Source organism: Mustelus asterias, chromosome 9 (genome assembly GCF_964213995.1).
Source record: "Mustelus asterias chromosome 9, sMusAst1.hap1.1, whole genome shotgun sequence".
NCBI lineage: Eukaryota > Metazoa > Chordata > Chondrichthyes > Carcharhiniformes > Triakidae > Mustelus > Mustelus asterias.
In genome coordinates, this window is record NC_135809.1 from 70,772,539 (window position 1) to 70,795,015 (window position 22,477).

Sequence of the window (22,477 nt, forward strand, 5' to 3'; positions counted from 1 at the left end):
GATTCAATTGTGAGAGGAATAGATAGACATGGGACAGCAAGGTGGCACAGTGGTTAACACTGCTGCCGCACGGCACCAGGAATCGGGTTCAATTCCCGGCTTGGGTCACTGTCTGTGTGCACGTTCTCCCTGTGTCTGCGTGGGTTTCCTCCCACAGTCCGAAAGATGTGCTGGTTAGGTGCATTGGCCATGCTAAATTCTCCCTCAGTTTACCCGAACAGGCACCGGAGTGTGGCGACTAGGCGATTTTCACAGTAGCTTCATTGCAGTGTTAATGTAAGCCTACTTGTGACACTAATAAATAAACTTTAAACTTTTCTGTGGCTGCAACAGAGACCCCAGGATGGTATGTTGCCTTGTGATGCTAGAGTCTCAGAGTGGATATAGAACTTTCTGAAGGGTTAGTGTGAACATCCAGTTGTCGTGGTACACCTTTGTATAAACAACATAGGTTTAAAAAAGGGACGAGATCCTAAAAGGAGAATTTAAGAAGCAAGTTGAAAAGTAGGACCTCAAAGGTAGTTATCTCAGGATTACTACCAGTGCCACATGCTAGTCAGAGTCGAAACAGCAAGATATATAGGATAAATATGTGGCTGAAAGGTTGGTATGAGGGGGAGGGTTTCAGATTCCTGGAGCATTGGGACTGGTTCTGGGGGAGGTGGGACCAGTACAAACTGGACAGGTTATAAAATAACTCCTCCGAGGCTGGTGTCCCTTCACCAAATTTAGATTTACTTACATAGTAAGCAACACTCAGACAGGTACTTCCTCATACAGAGTATAAGCCCAGAATGCCAGTAACCCTGACACTCCATATTATGCACACAGGCCGGGCTCCCTGATTGGACAAGCCATTACTGCCTTAATCTGGGAGTTTGTATTCTAAAAGGTCCACCTCGTGGGCCTGGTTAAAGTCATTACAGGTTGCACCTGGGCAGGACCGGGACTGATGTCCCTGTGGGGGTATTTGCTAGAATAGTTGGGGAGAGTTTAAACTAATGTGAGAGGGGAATGGGAATCTATGTCAGGATTCAGAGCAGGAGGAAATCAAAAACGATAGAAAAAGACAGTAAGGAGATAAGGAAAGGGATAGGCAGGGAAATCAAAGGCCAGAATCAGATAAGATTTTTAAAAAGTAGGAACAGGACAAAGAACATTAAAAGGACTAGCCTTAAAGTTTTGTAACTGAATGCTCGGAGCATTCAAAATAAAATGGGTGAATTAGTTGCACAGATAGATGTAAAGGGGTGTGATATAGTTGGAATTGTGGAGACACGGCTCCAAGATGACTAAAGACAGGAACTAAACATTGAGGGCTATTCAGTGTTTAGGAAGGATAGACAGAAAGGAAAAGGTGGTGGAGTTGCATTGTTGATTAAATAAGATATTGATATAATATTGAGGAAACATATTAGCACAGACAATGTGGAATCTGAATGGATCGAGTTAAGAAACATCAAGGAGCAAAAAACATTCCTGGGGTGATATACTGACCACCAAACTGTAGTGGTAATGTTGGGAATAGCATTTGACAGGAAATCAGAGATGCATGTGATAAAGGAATATCTGTGACTATGGTTGGCTTTAATCTGCATATAAATTGGGTCAGTCAAATTAGTCACAGTACAATAGAGGAGGAATTTCTGGAGTGTATACAGGATGGTTTTCTGGACCAACATGTTGAGGAAACAACAAGGGAATATCTTGGACTAGGTATTGCGCAATGAGAAAGGATTAGTTGGCATATTAGTTGTGAAAGGACCCTTGGGGATGACTGACCATAATACGATAGAATTCTTTGTCAGGGTGGATAGTCAGGTCGTTGATTCTGAGACCAGGCTCCTGAATCTCAATGAAGGTAACTATGATGATATACAAGTTGGCTATGATGGACTAGGAAACATTACTGAAAGGAAGGACAGTGGGGACAGGCAATGGCAGGCATTCAAGTGTGACGGTATTGTGCCTTTTAAGAAATATATTTTTAAATCATGTTCTCGGCAGTTTGTAAGCAAGCCTTTTGTTTTTGTTGTGGCATTAGCTGCCTGATTAGATGTCCTTTTATTGCTGCTTAGATGGCTTAAATGGGGTTGTGTTTATTTTAAATCTGGGCCTAATGCACTTTCTAGGAGTTTATAACATTTTGAATCGTTAGGGGGAAGAATGATTGGTAGTTCAAGTGGGACAGTTATTTTCTCTCCCAAGAGTTCTTTCACTTACAGCTTTTGATGCTGGCTGGTTAGAAGCTGTGTGGAATCCAGATTGACAAGCGTGTTTCTTCCCTCTCTCTCTGGAGTGAAAATCCTGCTGCTGGTGGTTTACTAGCTAGTAACTGGAGGCAAGGATTGCCTCTGTCTCTTGCAGTGGTTTGCTGGCTAAAAGCTAGAGGCCAGCAGTGGCATTATCTCTACCTCGAGGTCTGCTGGAAGTTACAAGGCTGGGAAATCAGACTATCAATTCTCCAACCTAAGGACTAAGTTTCAGCATCACATGAGCATTCTTATTTTCTGTGCTAAACCTGTGGCAGGTGTATCTTTATAAGGAGATTTGTTGTATTGGAACAGGAAATTTAGTTGATAAAGCTTATATAATATGATGGTGTTTTTTTTCCTTCTTTGTAATTGGTAAAAACTATTGCTAATTTACTTTCTATTGTTAATTGTATTCTTAAATAAACTTTGTTTGATAAAAGTTCCTTAGTGGGTCATTTGAATCATATCTGAAGTGAAACATCTCATGCTTATCCTAACCAAATTCAAAGCGCAAAACTTATGATCCAGGCGGACTTCATAAAACACTTTGGAGTTTCTGACCTGGTTTCTAACAATTGGGGACTCTTTGTGGGATAAAAATCTCCATTCCTTGATTGATTTGGGATTATTATTGGACTCGAGGACAGTGAATAGTGAGCATATTTGTGTTTTCTTTTCAGGTGTTGTATTCAGTTTTAAATAGAGAATGCCTTGTGGAATAATGGCTCTTTCAAAGGCTAAGAAGTTCCTGGGGGTCGAAGAAGTCATGCAGGGTGGTTTAGAAAAGGTGACTAAAACAAAGCTTTTGGAATAGACAAAAACATTACAGTTGGCAATACCTGTGTAAGGAAGGGAAGATAATTGTGGTGATAGCTCAGCATTTAAAATAGCCAGAAACAGCTGTCAGAATCATTGGAAATGGCCAGAGTTCAATTACAAATGAAACAGCTTGAACATGAAAAAGAATTAAAGCAGCTTGAATTTGAAATAAAAGAAAGAGAGAGTAGCGAAAGCCAGAGAAAGGGAGGAGCAGAAAGCACAAGTAATGAAACTGCTGGAATTGCAGGTAAGGAAAAAAGAAAAAGAGATAGAATTTGAACTTTGGAAATTGGAAATAAAAAGTGAGCATCAGTTTAAATTGGCGGAGGTAAAGGGAAGAGTACAATTTGAGAATAGCGATGAGGACAGTGATAAAGAAGAACAGCATCATAGTCAAAGGCCTGGTGGGGATCCATTTAAATATGCCCAAGCGTTGCCAAGGTTAGATGAGAAGGATGTAGAAGCCTTTTTCATTTCATTTGAGAAAGTAGCTAAACAAATGAAATGGCCACAGACCATTTGGGTATTCCTGATTCAAACAAAGTGAGATGTTTGCATCACTCATGACACAAGATGGCGCCGGAGTGAGGCAGCTTCTTGTAAGCTTTGCCCAGCATTCCTTCTAATTCTATCTTTTACTCTCGTTGTACGCTTCTAAAACTTTATTCTAACGCTTTTAAACTCTCTAACAATGCTTGAATTGAATCTCCTGCAGCTTTGGCGATCCTTAGGACCCTGGAAACACCTGACCTGAAGCTGACCTGGACCAGCCGGCCACGTGAGCCCTGCAGCCGGTGTTGCAGTCCCAGGGATTGCTTTCCCTACACCGGCTCCCTCTTCACAGGAAAACGCCCTAGAAGCCAGGGCCTTCACTCTGAAGACTCCCAGCGACCAGGAAAACGCCTTTGAAGCCAGGGCCTTCAATCTGCCAGTCCCAGTGACCAGGAAAATGCCACCAGAGCTGCAGCCATAACTCTCCAGACATCAGCTGGCACTCCCTCAGCCCCCCACAGCTCAGGAAATCACTGCGGAAGCCAAGGCCTTCATTCTGCCGGTCTCCACTGGCCAGACCTGCATCCCTGGGGCTAGGCTCTTTTCCCCCCACCAACTCTCACTGAACCCGATGGCCAGACCATCAAGTCTGGAGCCAGAGTCTTTACCCCACCAGCCCCCAACCTCTCTGATCCGGAGAGCTATGACCTTCTGCAGGCTCCAAGCACTCCCCCCACTCCCCCCTTCTACAGTCACCCACACACCTAAAAATCAACTCCCACTGCCTAAAAATCACTAATACTGCTCTTTTAAATTTACGTGCTGGTCGAGAGATCCTCCGATCTCCGAAGGAAGACCCCAATCTGGCAGTGACCCTGAAGACCCAACATGTGGTCCCGGACATTGGCATATCTGCGACCGCAACCCCAGAGACGTCATCGACTTAACGGCTCTCGACCCATCCACCCAGTCTGGACATCTGCAGCCCGACAGCAATTTGGAACGCCCGACATACAGACCCATCTACCGATGCAGGAGCCGCAAGCAAGGCAACAGATTCTCTAACCACAAACCGACCAGAGCGAAAACCTTGTTGGACCCTTAATACCGCAAACTACTTTCACCGTCTCCCAAGCCCGAAAAGAAGCAGTCACTCCAGGAAGCGTGGAAAACGTGCAGGCCTGCAGGTGAGAGTGAATCAATGCAGTCCCAAGGTCCCCCTTATCAGCTTACTGCTTGCAAATGTCCAAACTCTGGAAAACAAGCTCGATTAACTTAAAGCCAGACTCACTTTCCAAAGAGAACTGAGGGACTGCTGTGTGCTCTGTTTCACAGAGACCTGGCTCACTCCTGCTTCATCAGACTGTGCCCTACAACAGAGGGCTTCTCAATCCACCTAATGGACCACACAGCTGCCTCAGGCAAGGCTTGGGGAGGTGGGTTCTGCCTTCTAATCAACACCTCATGGTGCCTAGACATAGCTGAACTGGTGAGTTTCTGCTCCCCGGACCTAGAATACCTGTTGCTAAAATGCTGCCCCTACTACCTTCCGCGGGAGTTCACCTCTGTTATCCTGACAGCAGTTTACATCCCATCCCACGCGGATGTGAAGACCGTACTGGACAAAATATACACCACCACAAATAGTCTTGAAACATAACATCCCGAGGCCTTGTTCATCATGGCTGGGAACATCCATCAGACCAAGCTCAAGAGCGTTCTACCAAGGTACCACCAACTCATCTCCTGTTCCACCAGAGGCCCAAACATCGAGACCACTGCTAAACAAATATCAAAAATGCCTACCGCTCTATCCCTCGCCCACACTTTGGTAAATCAGACCATCCGGACTACTTGGATCCACGACAGTTTGTCTACCACTGCAATTGGTCCACAGCAGACGCCATCTCCCTGGCCCTGCACTCAACTCTGGAACACCTAGATAACAAGGACACCTCTGTCAGACTCCTATTTATTGACTATAGCTCAGCCTTCAACACTATTATTCCCACAAAACTCAACTCCAAACTCCGTGGCCTGGGCCTCGGCACCTCCCTCTGCGACTGGATCCTGAACTTCCTAACTCACAGACCACAATCAGTAAGGATAGGCAACAACACCTCCTCCACGATCATCCTCAACACCGGTGCCCCACAAGGCTGTGTTCTCAGCCCCCTGCTATACTCCTTATACACCTATGACTGTGTGGCCAAATTCCCCTCCAATTCGATTTTCAGGTTTGCTGATGACACCACCGTAGTGGGTCGGATCTCAAACAATGACGAGACAGAGTACAGGAATGAAATAGAGAATCTGGTGAACTGGTGCGGCAACAATAATCTCTCCCTCAATGCCAACAAAACGAAGGAGATTGTTATCAACTTCAGGAAATGTAAAGGAGAACATGCCCCTGTCTACATCAACGGGGACAAAGTAGAAAAGGTCGAGAGCTTCAAGTTTTTAGGTGTTCAGATCACCCAACAACCTGCCTTGGTCCCCCAAAGCCGACACTATAGTTAAGAAAGCCCACCAATGCCTCTACTTTCTCAGAAGACTAAGGAAATTTGGCATGTCAGCTATGACTCTCACCAACTTTTACAGATACACCATGGAAAGCATTCTTTCTGGTTGTATCACAGCTTGGTATGGCTCCTGCTCTGCCCAAGACCTCAAGGAACTACAAAAGGTTGTGAATGTAGCCCAATCCATCACGCAAACCAGTCTCCCATCTATTGACTCTGTCTACACTTCCCGCTGCCTCGGCAAAGCAGCCAGCATAAGTAAGGACGCCACGCACCCCGGACATTCTCTCTTCCCCCTTCTTTCTTCGGGAAAAAGAGACAAAAGTCTGAGGTCACGTACCAACTGACTCAAGAACAGCTTCTTCCCTGCTGCTGTCAGACTTTTGAATGGACTTACCTTGCATTAAGTTGATCTTTCTCTACACCCTAGCTATGACTGTAACACTACATTCTGCACTCTCTCATTTCCTTCTGTATGAATATTATGTTTTGTCTGTACAGCGCGCAAGAAACAACACTTTTCACTGTATGTTAATACATGTGACAATAATAAATCAAATCAAATCAAAGGTTGTGCTCCTGCTCCCCACTTACAAGCAAAAACTGAAATGGGAGAACCCATCAAAGAAAGTCGTGCTATGTTAATCTGAGGAATCAGATGATTTCCTATGGGACTGCTTAGAATCAGTAGAATGGTCAGTATTTAAAAACTCTGCAACCAGCCTGAACGAGTACGCCACTACAGTAACCAACTTCACTAGTAAGTGTGTAGAAGCCTGTGTGCCAAAGAAGCAAATCCGTGTGTTCCCCAACCGGAAACCATGGATGAACAGGGATATCCACTGCTTGCTGAAGTCCAGATCTCAGGCATTCAAGTCAGGCGACCCTGGCCTATACACGAAAGCTAGATATAATCTATGGAGATCCATCTAAGATGCCAAAAGTCAGTACCGTACCAAGCTGGAATCCCAGGCTAGCCACACGGACTCCCGCCGACTATGTCAATGTCTGCAAGACATAACAGGCTACAAGATGAAGGCAGGTAAAATCGCCGGCTCCAAGGCACCCCTCTCCGATGAGCTCAATGCATTCTATGCCCATTTTGAGCAAGAGGTCAGCGAGAGCACGCCCTCCTAGAAGCCTGGGAAGAACCTGTATCCAAGGTCACCATTGCCGACGTCAGAGCAGCCTTCTCAAAAGTCAACCCATGGAAAGCGACTGGCCCAGATGGGGTACCCTGATGAGCACTCAGATCCTGCGTGGATCAGTTGGCGGGGGTATTCGCAGACATCTTCAACCTCCCTTTACACCTATCTGACGTCCCTATCTGCTTCAAGATGATGACCATCATCCCAGTACCAAAGAAAAGCCCGGCAGCATGCCTTAATGACTATGGTCTGGTGGCTCTGATATCCAACATTGTGGAGTGCTTCGCAAGGTTAGTCATGGCACAAATCAATTCCTGTTTCCTAGACTGCCAGGATCCACTACAGTTCGCCTACCACTCAGGTGGTAAAGGAGATCATGTGGGAAAAAGTAAAGACAGTATACCTCAGGTTAAAAAGGAAACAGGTCCACAGCAGACACCATCTCCCTGGCTCTACACTCAACTCTGGAACACCTACATAACAAAGACTCCTATATCAGACTCCTATTCATAGACTACAGTTCTGCCTTTAACACCATTATTCCTATGAGACTCATCTCCAAGCTTCGTGGCCCAGGGCTCGGCTCCTCCCTCTACAACTGGACTAGACTTCCTAACCCACAGACTGCAGTCAGTAGGGATAGGCAAAAACATCTCCTCCATGATCATCCTCAAAACTGGTGCTCCACAAGGCTGTGTTCTCAGCCCCTTACTATACTCCTTATACACCTATGACTGTGTGGCCAAATTCCCCTCCAACTCGATTTTCAAGTTTGCTGATGACACCACCATTGTGGGTCGGATCTCAAACAATGACAAGACAGATTACAGGAAAGAGATAGAGAATCTGGTTGAACTGGTGCGACGACAATAATCTCTCCCTTAATGTCAACAAAATGAAGGAGATCGTCATTGACTATTTTTCCTCGGATGGTGATGGCTAGCACGAGGGGACATAGCTTTAAATTGAGGGGTGAGAGATATAGGACAGATGTTAGAGGTAGGTTCTTTACTCAGAGAGTAGTAAGGGCGTGGAATGCCCTGCCTGCAGCAGTAGTGGACTCGTCAACATTAAGAGCATTCAAATGGTTATTGGATAAACATATGGATGATATTGGGATAGTGTAGATTAGAGGGGCTTTAGATTGGTTCCACTGGTCGACGCAACATCGAGGGCCGAAGGGCCTGTACTGCGCTGTTATGTTCTATGTTTGACTTCAGGAAGCGTAGTGGAGGGCATGTTCCTGTCTACATCAATGAAGACGAAGTAGAAAGAGTCGAGTGCTTCAAGTTTTTAGGTGTCCAGATCACCAACAACCTGTCCTGGCCCCTCCATGCGGACACAATAGTTAAGAAAGCCCACCAGTGCCTCTACTTTCTCAGGAGACTAAGAAAATTTGGCATGCCTGCTCCAACTCTCACCAACTTCAACAGATGCACCATAGAAAGGATTCTTTCTGGTTGTATCATAGCTTGGTATGGCTCCTGGTCTGTCCAAGACCGCAAGGAACTACAAAGGGTCATGAACGAAGCCCAGTTCATCACCCAAACCAGCCTACCATCCATTGACACTGTCTACACTTCCCGCTGCCTCGGAAAAGCAGCCAGCATAATCAACAACCTCACGCAACTGGACATACTCTCTTCCACCTTCTTACATTGGGAAAAAGATACAAACGTCTGAGACACGTACCAAGCGACTCGAAAACAGCTTCTTCCATGCTGCCATCAGACTTTTGAATGGACCTATCTCGCATTGAGCTAATCTTTCTCTACATCCTGGCTATGACTGTAACACTACATTCTGCACTCTCTCCTTTCCTTCCCTATGTACAATATGCTTTGTCTGTCTAGCGCAAAAGAAACAATACTTTTCACTGTATACTAATACATATGACAATAATAAATCAAATCAAATTATCAGAAGAGGTATCTGGGGATTATGATGAGGTGAAAAATGCCATCTTAGGTGCTTACGAACTGGTGCCAGAAGCCTACAGACAACGATTTAGAAATGTAAGGAAAGAACCTGGTCAAACGTACATAGATTTGAAAGGATCAAACAAAGTAATTTTGATAGGTGGATCAAGGCCTTGAAAATAGGCCAGATGTATGAAGCTCTTAGAGAAGTGGCTATTTTGGAGGAATTTAAAAATTCACTTCCTGACGTAATGAGAACTCATGTGGTAGAGCAGAGGGTTAAAACTGAGAAGTTTGCAGCAGAAATGGCAGATGATTATGAATTAGTTCATAAGTCAAAGTTTGGTTTCCGACATCAGTTTCAACCTGTGAGGGATAGAAACTGGGGAAAAGAGAAATACTCCGGTGGTAAAGGAAAGGAGATCATATGGGAAAAAGTAAAGACAGTATACCTCAGGTTAAAAAGGAAACACAGGAGGGTGGAAGAGAAATGAAAAGCCTCAGATGTTTTCACTATAATAAATTAGGCCATGCAAAGTTGCAATGTTGGCAGTTTTTAGTATGCTCAAGAATACTCAGCATGGCTTTGTCAAAGGCAGATCGTGCCTTACGAGCCTGGTTCTTCAAAAATGTGACTAAACACATTGACGAAGGGAAAAGCGGTAGATGTGGATTTTAGCAAGGCATTCGATAAGGTCCCCCATGCAAGGCTTCTAGAAAAAGTGAGAGGGCATGGGATCCAAGGGGCTGCCACCCTGTGGATCCAGAACTGGCTTGCCCAAAGGAGGCAGAGAGTGGGTATAGATGGGTCTTTTTCTAAATGGAGGTCGGTCACCAGTGGTGTGCCCCAGGGATCTGTTCTGGGACCCTTGCTGTTTGTCATTTTCATAAATGACCTGGATGAGGAAGTGGAGGGATGGGATGGTAAGTTTGCTGACGACACGAAGGTTGGTGGGGTTGTGGATAGTCTGGAGGGATGTCAGAAGTTACAGAGGGGCATAGATAGGATGCAAGACTGGGCGGAGAAGTGGCAGATGGACTTCAACCCAGATAAATGCGTAGTGGTCCATTTTGGCAGGTCAAATGGGATGAAGGAGTACAATATAAAGGGAAAGACTCTTAGTACTGTCGAGGATCAGAAGGACCTTGGGGTCCGGGTCCATAGGACTCTAAAATCGGCCCCGCAGGTGGAGGAGGTGGTTAAGAAGCCGTATGGTGTGCTGGCCTTTATCAATTGAGGGATTGAGTTTAGGAGTCAGGGGATAATGATGCAGCTATATAAGACCCTCGTCAGACCCCACTTAGAGTACCGTGCTCAGTTCTGGTCGCCTCATTACAGGAAGGGTGTGGAAAAGATTGAAAGAGTGCAGAGGAGATTTACAAGGATGTTGCCTGGATTGAGTGGCATGCCTTATGAGGATAGGCTGAGGGAGCTCGGTCTTTTCTCCTTGGAGAGACGTAGGATGAGAGGAGACTTAATAGAGATATATAAGATGTTGAGAGGCATAGATCAGGTGGACTCTCAGAGGCTTTTTCCCAGGGTGGAAATGGCTGCTACGAGAGGACACAGGTTTAAGGTGCTGGGGGGTAGGTACAGGGGAAATGTTAGGGGGAAGTTTTTCACACAGAGGGTAGTGGGTGAGTGGAATCGGCTGCCGTCAGTGGTGGTGGAGGCAAACTCAATAGGGTCTTTTAAGAGACTCCTGGATGCGTACATGGGACTTAATAGGATGGAGGGTTATAGGTAGGCCTAGAAGGTAGGGATATGTTCGGCACAACTTGTGGGGCCGAAGGGCCTGTTTTGTGCTGTAGTTTTTCTATGTTTCTATGTTTCTAAGAAAAGCATTGGGAAGACTGACGTGGTAAAAGAGGATAAGTCAATGGGGTTTGTTAAAGTGGTAAAGGAAAGCCCAGTTGAAATGAATGAGGTGCAAAAGAATGTACAGCCTGGTCAGGAGTTGATTGATAAGAAGGTGCCAGATCTCTTTAAAGAATTTACTTATGTGGGTAAAATTTATTCATGTGTACCAAGAGGAGTAGGTAAAGAAATTAAAATCTTAAGAGAAACGACAGCAAGTCAATCTTTGATGGTAAGAGATGAGGAGTATTACCAGAAAAGGTGGTAATATGCGGAATTCAGGGTGAAAAGAGTAGTGTTCCATTATATAAGGGTGAGGTTGGAGAGTTCAGCGAAGAGTGGTGAAGTAGTAATAGAGTAATAGAGAAATAATCTTGTCCAGGAATGCAGTTTATCTTGGGTAATAATACAGCTTGATCATAGGTGGGAGTGTAGTGGTATTATCGCTGGACTCATAAAATCCAGAAACTCAGCTAATGCTCTGGGGGACCCGGGTTCGAATCCCCCCCCGCGGCAGATGGTGGAATTTAAATTCAATAAAAATAAAATCTGGAATTAGGAATGATGACCATGAAACCGTTGTCAGAAAAACCCATCTGGTTCACTAATGTCCTTTAGGGAAGGAAATCTGCCATCCTTACCCGATCTGGCCTACATGTGACTCCAGAGCCACAGCAATGTGGTTGACTCTCAACTGCCCTCTCAACAAGGGCAACTGGGGATGGGCAATAAATGCTGGCCAGCCAGTGACGTCCATGTCCCAATGAATGAATTAAAAAAAGGACACTTTCTTTCATGCCTCAGGATGCAGGTCATCAGGTCTGGGGAATTGGTCAGACTTTAGTCCCATTAGTTTATGACGAGGTGGCCGAGTGGTTAAGGCGCTGGATTGCTAACCCATTGTGCTCTGCATGCGTGGGTTCGAATCCCGTTCTCGTCGGTGGTGTATTTGTTCTGTATCCTTATTGCCGGTGAACTGATGATTCGTTCAGTGTTTGGGCGGCACGGTAGCACAGTGGTTAGCACTGCTGCTTCACAGCTCCAGGGACCTGGGTTCGAATCCCGGCTTGGGTCGCTGTCTGTGTGGAGTTTGCACATTCTCCCTGTGTCTGCGTGGATTTCCTCCGGGTGCTCCGGTTTCCTCCCACAGTCCAAAGATGTGCGGGCTAGGTTGATTGGCCATTCTTAATTGCCCCTTAGTGTCCCGGGATGCATATGTTAGAGGGGTTAGTGGGTAAATATGTAGGGATATGTGGATAGGGCCTGGGTGGGATTGTGGTTGGTGCAGACTCGATGGGCTGAATGGCCTCTTTCTGCACTGTAGGATTCTATGATTCTATGATGCCTACTGCGGTTGAAAAGCCAGTGGAAAATCAAACAACTGAGTTGTCAAAGGACGCATATCCTGGGATTTTTCCTGATTGTGTCGTAACAAGGTCACAAAGTCACAGATTAAGACAAGAAGAGAAATTAAAGAGTGAAGATAAGAAAGTTGAAGTTCAATTATCACAAACGATTTTTGATCAGATGGTTGGAAAAGAACAAGAACAGGTGGAGGATGAAGTGGATATTTTTAGTTTAGTTTAGTTTGGTTTAGGAAAGTTGACAAAGTTACAACAGAAAGACATAGAAATAAAACAGAAAGCATACATGAAGGAGGAATCGGAGTGTATACTGGAATGCCACCTTAAAAATGAGGTCTTAATGAGGAAATCATAGAAATCATAGAAACCCTACAGTGCAGAAGGAGGCCATTCGGCCCATCGAGTCTGCACCGACCACAATCCCACCCCACATATTTACCTGCTAATCCCTCTAACCTACGCATCCCAGGACTCTAAGGGGCAATTTTTTTTAACCTGGCCAATCAACCTAACCCGCACATCTTTGGACTGTGGGAGGAAACCGGAGCACCCGGAGGAAACCCACGCAGACACGAGAAGAATGTGCAAACTCCACACAGACAGTGACCCGAGCCGGGAATCGAACCCGGGACCCTGGAGCTGTGAAGCAGCAGTGCTAACCACTGTGCTACCGTGCCGCCCTTTACATGGAGACCTTTACATATTCAGGCAGATGAAAAGTGGGCAGAAGTTCATCAAGTGGTATTGCTGGTAGGGTATAGTAAGGAGGTCTTGCGGACTGTATAAAGATGTTGTTAAATGTTGCCTGGCATGTCACATGTCAGGTCACAGGAAAACCTCAAGTGATGATAAAGTCAGCATTCTTCTTAATATCCATTCCAGCATTTGAGGAATCTTTTACAAGGGTTTTTACTGACTATGTAGGACCCCTCCCTAAAACAAAAAGTGGGAATCAATATCTATTGACTATAATGGATGTCTCTACTAGGCTTCCAGAGGCTATTCCGTTACACAATAAAGGATTGTAGAGGAATTACTTACATTCTTTTACTAGATATGGACTACCCACAGAAAGACAGTCAAATCAAATTTTACATCAAAGTTATTCAAGGAGGTTATAGATTGCTTGGAAGTAAAACAATTTAAATTAACTGTGTACCATCCAGAATCACAGGGAGCATTAGAGTGGTGACATCAAACTTTAAAGACAATGTTGAGGGCTTATTGTCAAGATTATCCGGAGGATTGGGACAAAGGAATTCCATTTGTACTCTTTGCAATTAAGGATGCACCTAATGAGTCAACCAAATTCAGTCCATTTGAATTGATTTTTGTCATGCGGTAAGGGGATTACTTAAATTGATTAAGGAGAAATTGATGAGTCAGTATTCTGAGACTACATTATTGGACTTTGTGTCAAATTTTAGGGAAAGGTTGAATAGAGCAGGTGAATTGGCTGGACAATAGTTAAAAGTGGCACAGTATGTGATGAACCAGGAAGCAGATAAGAAATCAAAAATTTGTAGTTTTGCTAGTGGAGATAAAGTCTTAGTGTTGCTACCAGTGGTAGGTGAACCTTTGAAAGCAAGGTTTAGTGCACCTTATCAAATTGAAAAGAAGCTGAGTGAGATGAATTATTTGCTAAGGACGCCAGATAGAAAGAAAACTCACAGAATGTGTTATGTGAATATGCTTAAAAGGTATTTTGATTGGTTAAGGAAAGCAGAAGGAGGATGTTTTAGTGATTATAACTCAAGAGTGAAGAACCAAATCCAGATGAATTTGACATTCCTCATGTTAAATTGGATAACGAGCAAGTTATCAGAAATTGGGATAAATTATTGAGTTACCTTCCAGAAAATGACCTGAAAGAGTTATTAATGTCACATGAACAAGTATGTGGAAATATGTTGTGAAGTACTAGAATGTTTATAATGATATAGATGTGGGAAATGCTGTTCCAATTAAATAACATCCTTATAGACTTAACTCTCTAAAAGTGGCACAGGTTCAAAAGGAGATTGAAAGTATGCTTGAAATTACATAATTGAAGTGAGTTGGTGAGTGGAGCTCAACTATAGTGATGGTACCAAAACCAGATTTATTTTTAATTCATTCGTGGGACATGGGCTTCGCTGGCTGGTCAGCATTTATTGCCCATCCCTAGTTGCCCTTGAGAAGGTGGTGGTGAGCTGCCTTCTTGAAACGCTGCAGACCATGTGCTGCGGGTTGACTCACAATGCCGTTAGGGAGGGAATTTCAGAATTTTGACCCAGCGACTGCGAAGGAACAGCAATATATTTCCAATCCAGGATGGTGAGTGGCTTGAAGAGGAATTTGCAGGTGGTGGTGTTCCCATGTATCTGCTGCCCTTGTCCTTCTAGATGGAAGTGGTCATGAGTTTGGAAGGTGCTGTCTCAGGATCTTTGGTAAATTGCTGCAGTGCATCTTGTAGATAGTACACATTGCTGCTACTGAGCGTTGGTGGAGGAGGGAGTGGATGTTTGTAGATGTGGTTCCAATCAAGCGGTCTGCTTTGTCCTGGATGGTGTCAAGCTTTTTCAGTGTTGTTGGAGCTGCACCCATCCAGGCAAATTGGGAGTATTCCATCACACTCCTGACTTGTGCCTTGTAGATGATGGACAGGCTTTGGTCAGGAGGTGAGTTACTCACTGCAGTATTCCTAGCCTCTAACCTGCTCTTGTAGCCACCGGGTCTATGTGGTGCGTCCAGTTGAGTTTCTGTCAATGGCAACCCCAAGAATGTTGACAGTGGGGGATTCAGTGATGGTAACACCATTGAATGTCAAGGGACGGTGGTGGTAAGAGTGTCTCTTATTGATGATGATCATTGCCTGGCATTTGTGTGGTGCGAATATTACTTGCCACTTGTCAGCCCAAGCCTTGATATTGTCCAGATCTTATTGCATTTGAACATGGGTTGCTTCAGTATCTGAGGAGTCGCGAATGGTGCTGAACGTTGTGCAATCATCGGCAAACATCCCCAGTTCTGAACTTATGATGGAGGGAAGGTCATTGATGAAGCAGCTGAAGATGGTTGGGCCTAGGACATTACCCTGAAGGACTCCTACAGAGATGTCCTGGAGCTGAGATTACTGACCCTCCACAACTACAACCATCTTCCTATGTACCAGGTATGATTCCAACCAGCAGAGAGTTTGTCTCGTAATACCCATTGATTCTAGTTTTGCTCGGACTCCTTGATGCCACACTCAGCTGAATGTGGCCTTGATATCAAGGGCAGTCACTCTCAGCTCACCTCTGGAATTCAGCTCTTTTGTCCATGTTTGAATCAAAACTGTAATGAGGTCAGGAGCTGAGTGACCACAGCACCTCACTGATGCTCAGTCTTGAGTTACTAGATCTGTTTGAAGTCTGTCCCATTGTGCGCGGTGATAGTGCCGCACAACACGATGGAGGTTTTTCTCAATGTGAAGGCGGGACTTCGTTCCCACAAGGACTGTGCAGTGGTCACTCTTGCCGATCCTGTCATGGACACATGGTTCTGCAGCCGACAGATTGGTAAGGATGAGGTCAAGTATGGTTTTCCTTATGTTGGTTCCTTCACCACCCAACAATTGTGTGTGGACTATAGAAAAGTTAACGCAGTGCAAAATCAGACTCCTTTCCTATTCCTCGGTTGGAGAGCTGCATTGAGAAGGTGGAACAATCAACTTTTATCTCCAAACTTGATTTACTCAAAAGTTGCTGGCAGGTACCTTTATCCGAAAGGGCAAAGGAAATTTCAACTTTTGTGACACCAAATGGTTTACACCAGTTCAAAGTTATGCCATTTAGAATGAAGAATGCCCTAGCCATGTTTCAAAGATTCACCAACAAGCTCATTTCAGGATTATCCAATTGTGCGGTATACATGGACGATCTGGTGATTTTTAGTCAGATGTGGAAAGAACATTTGAAGCATCTAGCGGAATTGTTCAATTGACTTCAGGAGGCAAACTTGGTGGTAAAGCTAGCTAAGAGTGAGTTTGGAAAAGCCCAAGCCTCTTTCCTCGGCCATGCAATTGGACATGGATAGATGACCCCATGGGATGTGAAAACAAAAGTTATTGGGGAGTTCCCAATATAATCGACAAGATGGGAAATAATGAGATTTCTGGGCCTGAGGAGTTTTTACCCGAAATTTGTGCTGAATTTTAGCAGTGTGATTGCTCCACTGACTGAGTTGCTGAAGAAGTGTAGCAAATTTCAGTGAACGGCAAGCAAAGTGTCAACAGGCATTTGATGGCCTGAAGGCTGTTTTAACCACTGCTCTTGTATTGACCTATTAAACTACACAAACCCTTCAAGGTGGCCTCAATGCAAGTGATATGGATATCGGTGCCGTACTATTACAAGAAGTCGGCGAGGGAATAGGGTGCCCTTTGGGTACTTTTCCAGAAAATTGAATGATCATCAGAAAAATCATTCAACAATTGAAAAAGAGTCCTTGAGTTTGGTGCTCGTGTTGCAACATTTTAACATTCATATTGCCAGTAATTCATCTGAGACGATTGTGTATACTGATCACAATCTGTTTTTGGAGAAACTTAAGAATAAAAATGCCAGACTTTTCAATGGAGTCCATTACTGCAGCCATTTAATTTAAAAATCATACATATGGCAGGATGAGAGAATGTGATTGCTGATGCTTTGTTACGAATGTGGTAAAAGAAGGAGGAGTGTTTGATGATGGAAAACAAGGACTGCAATGGACTACATAACTGTTATGTTTGCATGTTTTGATTTTGTAAAATGTATGTATATTTATTGTAGAATATTCGTAGTGGGCAGCTGAAAGGGTTTGAAAAATGAAACCATCTTTGAATGTTGATGCTTCATTTTATTCTTAAGGGGTGAGGTGTGATGGTACTGTGCCTTTAAGAAATGTATTTTTTAATCATGTTCTCTGCAGTTAGTAAGCCACCTTTTGTTTTTGTTGTGCCATCGGCTGCCTGAATAGATGTCTTTTTATTGCTGCTTAAATGGGGTTTTGTTTATTTTAAATCTGGGCCTAATGCCCAGGGCGGCACGGTAGCACAGTGGTTAGCACTGCTGCTTCACAGCTCCAGGGATCTGGGTTCGATTCCCGGCTTGGGTCACTGTCTGTGTGGAGTTTGCACATTCTCCTCGTGTCTGTGTGGGTTTCCTCCGGGTGCTCCGGTTTCCTCCCACAGTCCAAAGATGTGCGGGTTAGGTTGATTGGCCATGCTAAAAATTGCCCTTAGTGTCCTGAGATGCATAGGTTAGAGGGATTAGTGGGTAAATGTGTAGGGATATGGGGCTAGGGCCTGGGTGGGATTGTGGTCGGTGCAGACTCGATGGGCCGAATGGCCTCTTTCTGTACTGTAGGGTTTCTAATGCACTTTCTGGGAGTTTACAACATTTTGAATTGTTAGGGGGAAGAATGATTGACAGGTCAGGTGGGACAGTTTTTTCTCTCCCAAGAGTTCTTTCATTTTCAGTTTTGGATGCTGGTTGGTTAGAAGCTGTGTGGAACCCAGACTGACAAGTGTGTATCTTGACTCTCTCTCTGGAGTGAAAAGTTGGTGGTTTACTAGCTAGTAACTAGAGGCAAGGATTGCCTCTATCTCTTGCAGTGGTTTGCTGGCTAAAAGCTAGAGGCCAGCAGTGGCATTATCTCTACCTCGAGGTCTGCTGGAAGTTATAAGGCTGGGAAGTCAGACTATCAATTCTCCAACCAAAGGCAGATGGGCAAAGAGGGCGGGGTTACATTGTTAAATCGATAGCAAGAGGTGATATAGGATCAGAACGCATAGAATCTCTGTGGGTAGAGTTGAGGAATCGCAAAGGTAAAAAGACCCTGATGGGAGTTATCTACAGGCCTAGCAGTAGTCAGGATGTGGAGCAGAAAATAAATCAGGAGATAGAAAAGACATATAAAAAAGGCAACATTACAATAATCATGGGGGACTTCAATATGCAGGTGGACTGGGAAAATCAGGTAGGTGGTGGATCCGAAGAAAAGGAATTTGTGGAATGTCTAAGAGATGGTTTTTTGGAGCAGCTTGTGACAGAGCCTACTAGGGAACAGGCAATTCTGGATTTGATGATGTGTAATGAGGCAGACTTGATTAGGGAACTTAAGGTGAAGGAACTCTTAGGGAGCAGTGACCACAATATGATAGAATTTACCCTGCAGTTTCAGAGGGAGAAGCTGGAGTCAGATGTAATGGTATTACAATTAAATAAAGGTAACTACAAAGACATGAGGAAGGAGCTGGCCAGAGTTGATTGGAAAGGGAGCCTAGCAGGGAAGACAGTGGAACAGCAATGGCAGGAGTTTTTGAGAATTATTCAGGAGGCACAACAGAAATTCATCCCAAGGAGGAGGAAACATGCTAAGAGGAAGACGATGCATCCATGGCTGACGAGGGAAGTCAAGGACAGCATAAAAGCAAAAGAAAAGGCATACAAAGTGACGACGATTAATGGGAAGCCAGAGGATTGGGAAGCCTTTAAAAGCGAGCAGAGGACAACTAAAAAAACAATAAGGGGGAGAAAATGAAATATGAGTGTAAGCTAGCTAGTAATATAAAGGAAGATAGGGAGAGTTTTTTTTCAATATATAAAAGGTAAGAGAGAGGCACTGGAAAAAGAGGCTGGAGAAGTAATAATAGGAACAAAGAAATGGCAGAGGAACTGAATAGTTACTTTGCATCAGTCTTCACAGTGGAAGACAGCAGTGAGATGCCAGAGCTCCAGGAGAGTCAGAGGGCACAGGCGAGTGTAGTGGCCATCACTAAGGAGAAGGTTCTGGGGAAACTGAAAGGTCTGAAGGTGGATAAGTCACCCGGACCGGATGGACTACACCCCAGGGTTCTAAAAGAGATAGCTGAGGAAATGGTGGAGGCATTGGTGGTGATCTTTCAGTAATCACTGGAGAAAGGGAGGATACCAGAGGATTGGAAAGTAGCTAATGTAACACCGCTGTTTAAGAAGGGAGGGAGGCAGCAAACAGGAAATTATAGGCTGGTTAGCCGGACTTCGGTTATTGGCAAGATTTTAGAGTCCATTATTAAAGATAAAATCAGAGTACTAGGAAGTGCATGATAAAGTAGGACAAAGTCAGCAAAGCAAACTGACTTTGTCAAGGGGAGGTCATGTCTAACAAATCAGTTGGAGCTCTTTGAGGAGGTAACGAGGAAGCTAGATAAAGGAGAGCTAGTGGACGTGATTTATTTAGATTTCCAGAAGGCCTTTGACAAGGTGCCGTACAGGAGGCTGTTAAATAAGTTAAGAGCCCATGGTGATAAGGGTAAGGTACTGGCATGGAAAGAGGATTGGCTGACTGGCAGAAATCAGAGAGTGGGGATAAAGGGGTCTTTTTCAGGATGGCAGCCGGTGACTAATGGCGTGCCTGAGGGGTCAGTGCTGGGACCACAACTTTTCACAATATACATTAACAATTTGGAGGAAGGAACTGAAGGCACTGTTGCTAAGTTTGCAGATGGTACAAAGGTATGTAGAGGGACAGGTAGTATTGAGGAAGCAGGGGGGCTGCAGAAGGACTTGGACAGGTTAGGAGAGTGGGCAAAGAAGTGGCAGATGGAATATAATGTGGAAAAGTGTGAGGTTATGCATTTTGGAAGGAGGAATGGAGGCATAGACTATTTTCTAAATGGGAAAATGCTTAGGAAATCAGAAACAAAGGGACTTGGGAGTCATTGTTCAAGATTCTCTTTAGGTTAACGTGCAGGTTCAGTCGGCAGTTAGGAAGGCAAATGCAATGTTAGCATTTATGTTGAGAGGGCTAGAATACAAGAGTAGGGATGTACTTCTGAGGCTGTATAAGGCTCTGGTCAGACCCCATTTGGAGTATTGTGAGCAGTTTTAGGCCCCATATCTAAGAAAGGATGTGCTGGCCTTGGAAAGGGTCCAGAGGAGGTTCACAAGAATGATCCCTGGAATGAAGAGCTTGTTGTATGCAGAACGGTTGAGAACTCTGGGACTGTACTCGTTGGAGTTTAGAAGGATGAGGGGGGACCTTATTGAAACTTACAGGATACTGTGAGGCTTGGATAGAATGGATGTGGAGAGGATGTTTCCACTGGCAGGAAAAACTAGAACCAGATGGCACAACCTCAGGCTAAAGGGATGACCCTTTAAAACAGAGATGAGGAGGAATTTCTTCAGCCAGAAAGTGGTGAATCTGTGGAACTCTTTGCCGCAGAAGGCTGTGGAGGCCAGGTCATTGAGTGTCTTTAAGACAGAGATAGATAGGTTCTTGATTAATAAGGGGATCAGGGGTTATGGGAACAGGCAGGAGAATGGGAATATTAAAAATATCAGCCATGATTGAATGGCAGAGCAGACTCGGGCCGAGTGGCCTAACTCTGCTCCTATGTCTTATGGTCTTATCATGTAGCATTCTTATTTTCTGTGCTAAACCTGTGGCAGATGTATGTTTATAAGGAGGTTTGTTGTATTGGAACAGGGCATTTGGCTAGTAATGTTTATACAATATCATGGTTTTTTTTTCTTTGTGATTGGTAAAAGTTATTGCTAATTTTCTTTCTATATGTTAACTGTATTCTTAAATAAACTTTGTTCGATAAAAGTTCCCTAGTGGATCATCTGAATTATACCTGAAGTGAAACATCCCATGCTTACCCTAACCAAATTCAAAGTGCAAAACTTATGATCCAGGCGGACATCATAAAACACTTAAGGAAGTGACCCTAGAAGTAGTAGATCCATTGGTGGTTGCTTTCTAAAATTCTTTGGACTCTGGAATGGTTCCTACAGATTTGAGGGCAGCTAATGTAAGCTTGCTATTCAAAAAGGGAGAAAGAGAGAAAAATAGACCAATGAACCTAACGTCAGTAGTCGGGAAGTTGCTCGAGTCTATCATCATGGATTTTATAGCACAGTATTTGGAAAGCAGCAGTATAATCAGACAAAGTTAGCATGGATTTACGAAAGGGAAATCATGCTAGACAAATTTACTGGAATTCTTTGAAGGTATAACTGGTAGAGTTGACCAGGGAGATCCAGTGGATGTGGTTTATTCAGACTCTCCGAAGTCTTTTGACAAAGTCATATGTAGCAGACTACTATATAAAGTTAAAGTGCATGGGATTGTATGTAGTGTCTTGAGATGGATAGAAAGCTCATTAGCAGATAGGAAGCAAAGAATCCCATAGAATACCATTGAATCCTCCAGTACAGGAGGAGGCCATTTGGCCCATTGAGTCTGTACTGACCACAATCCCACCCAGGTCCCTACTCCCATAACCCCACGCATTTACCATGCTAATCCCGCTGACACTGAGAGCCAATTTAACATGGCCAAACAACCTAACTCACACATCTTTGGACTGTGGGAGGAAACCGGAGCACCCGGAGGAAACCCTTGCAGACACGGGGAGAAAGTGCAAACTCCACACAGACAGTGACCCGAGGCCGGAATTGAACCTGGGACCCTGGCGCTGTGAGGCAGCAGTGCTAACCACTGTGCCACTGTACTGCCCTAGAATTGGAATAAATTGAGCTTTTTCCGATTGGCAGGCAGTGACTAGCGGGGGACCCTAACTGGTCACATTATATATTGATTTGGACGAGGGAACTAAATGTATTTTCTCCAAATTTGCCATGATACTAAAATGGGTGGGAGGGTGAGCTGTGAGTAGGATGCAGAGATGCTTCAGCATGATTTGGACAGGCTGCATGAGTGGGCATATGCATGGCAGATGCAGTATAATGTGGATAAATGCAAGTTTTTGCAAATCACTAGCAGAGAGGAGGGCGGATTACTATTTGAATGGATGCAAATTCTGAGAGGTGGTTACTCAGCAAGACTTTGGTGTCCTCGTACATCAGTCACTATAGGTAAGTGCACAGGTACAGCAGGCAGTAAAGAAGAATATAGGAATAGGGATGTTTTACTGCAATTACAGGTGTGGCCAGGTGTTGGTGAGGCCACAACTGGAGTAATGTGTGCAGTTTTGGTGTCCTTATCTGAGGAAGGATATTCTTGTTATAGAGGGAGTGCAGTGAAGGTTTACCAGGCTGATTCCTGGGATGGCAGGACTGTCATATGAGGAGAGACGAAGTCAC

At 44.4% G+C, this 22,477-nt stretch overlaps 1 long non-coding RNA gene and 1 other non-coding gene across 2 annotated transcripts in view; both read left to right on the forward strand.

Annotated features, from left to right (window-relative positions):
* Positions 1-3,654: 3,654 nt before the first annotated feature.
* Positions 3,655-22,477, forward strand: part of LOC144498743 (uncharacterized) — a 689,113-nt gene continuing 670,290 nt past the window's right edge. The window contains exons 1-2 of the long non-coding RNA XR_013498752.1: positions 3,655-9,714; positions 10,994-11,444. This is a non-coding gene — a long non-coding RNA (uncharacterized LOC144498743). The remainder of the gene's footprint in view (positions 9,715-10,993; positions 11,445-22,477) is intronic.
* Positions 11,872-11,953, forward strand: trnas-gcu (transfer RNA serine (anticodon GCU)). Its single transcript has one exon. It is a non-coding gene; the product is annotated as a tRNA-Ser (tRNA).